The following is a 2,218-nucleotide window of genomic DNA, read 5'->3' on the forward strand; positions in this document are numbered from 1 at the left end:
GTGAAAAATGATGCCTGAATGATTCATTCCAGAAAACATAGTCTCATGCATTTTAATCACTCTTACCAAGTGTTTCAAAAGAAACATATCAATAAGTTGTTTACCAGCAAATATGATAACCCACACGATAGGCCAGTCATTCTAATTACACTTTAAAAGGAACAGAAATGAAAACCCACTTATAGGAACTTTTCTTATTACTGTTCTTGCTGCTCAAGCATTGGAAACAAGAATTCTCCTTTCCACATCTGCTTGTACAAAAGGTCATGCTTCCTGGCTTGCCAGAAACTTGTCTTAGTTCTTGGAATAGTAAATGATATTAAAAGACAGAACTGAACTTCAGACTCAATGACAAGATTATTTTGTGATATAAAGTTAACCACGAAGCAACCAAAAGAGTTAAGCACAAGCAAATACAACCTAAAACCTACCAAACCGTCCTTAGGTTGTGTTCTAAGTGAGAGTGTATTTTTCATTTGGAATGTAGGTGTCGTCTTCTTGAGAAAGCCTTCTCTGAGCCCAAAGATGTGGCAGGTTCCCTAGCACCTCGTACTTAGCTCTATTAGAGGGCTCTTCACCCTGTATTGTAACTGCCTGGTTACTGGTCTGTCCTGCACTAAAATGTAATCCTTCTCAAGAGGATACAGTAGAGTTAATCTATTTCACTCTCAACATTTAGCATAGTGTTTGTTTGGCCCATAGTAGAAATTCAATAAATAAATGTTAAATTAAATCTCAAAAATTTCACAAGATGACAGTGAATATAGATTGTTTCATCAAAGATGAATCCCTGGTGTTATGGAGTAACCAACCACTCCACATATTCTCCTCTCTAATTGTAGTGGTTTGCAAAGTGGCCCCAGACCAGCAGCAGCAGCACCCAGAACTTGTTAGAAATGCACACTTTCAAGGCAACCCCCCTACGCTGTTAGTAGGAATGTAAGTTGGTGCGGCCACTATGGACAGCAGTATGGACGTTCTGACCCAGCAATCCCACTCTTGGACATATATCCAGAGAAAACTGTAATTCAAAAAGATACATGTACCTCGACGTTCACTGCAGCACTACTGGTAATAGCCAGGGCATGCAAGCAACTGAAATGTCCATCAACAAATGAATAAAGAAGTCATGGTATATATATGTATATATATACCACAACACCATATATATATATGGCTTCCCTGGTGGCTCAGATGGTAAAGAATCTGCCTGCAACGTGGGAGACCTGGATTTGATCTCTGGGTAGGAAATATCCCCTAAAGAAGAGAATGGCTACCCACTCCAGTATCCTTGCCTGGAGAATTCCATGGACTGCGGAGCCTGGCAGGCTACAGTCCATGTGGGTTGCAAAGAGTTGGACACAACTGAGTGACTAATACTTTCACTTTTTCATATATATATATGTGTGTGTGTGTGTGTGTGTATATATATGTGTCTCCTGCATTGGCAGGCAGATTCTTTATCACTGAGCCACCTGGGAAGCATATATATATAGATACATCATACATACAAAGAGCGAATACTACTCAACCATGAAAAAGAATGAAATAATGCCATTTGCAGCAGCATGGATGTACCTAGAGATTGTCATGCTAACTGAAGTAAGTCAGAAAGAGAAAGACAAATACCATATGATACCACTTATATGTGGAATCTAAAATATGACACAAATGAAACAGAAGCAGAATTAGGGGCACAGAGGTAGACTGGCGGTTGCCAAGGGAGAGAGTATAGGAGAGGGTTACATTGGGAGTCTGAGATTAGCAGATGCAAACTGGTATACATAGACTGGATAAACAACAAGGTCCTACTGTATAGCACAGGGAATTATCCTGTGATAAACTGTAATGGAAAAGGATATGAAAAAGAATGTGTGTGTACATATATACACACATACATATATATAAATAACAATAACTTTGCTACACAGTAGAAATGAACATAATATTGTAAATCAACTATAATAAAACTTGTTTTAAAAGAGACCACATATTATATGAAATGTCCCAAACAGACAAATCTGTAGAGACAAAGCAAATTGGTGGTTGCCTAGGGCTGAGGGTTGGAAGGAAACTGGGAGTGACCGCTAATGGATACAAGGTTTCTTTGGGGGTGATAAAAATTGATTCTAAAATTGATTGTGGTGATGGTTGCAAAACTCTATAGATATACTAAAAGCCATTGAATTGTATACTTTGAAAGGATTCATAATATGGT

This window comes from Cervus canadensis, chromosome 11, assembly GCF_019320065.1.
Source record: "Cervus canadensis isolate Bull #8, Minnesota chromosome 11, ASM1932006v1, whole genome shotgun sequence".
Taxonomy (NCBI): domain Eukaryota; kingdom Metazoa; phylum Chordata; class Mammalia; order Artiodactyla; family Cervidae; genus Cervus; species Cervus canadensis.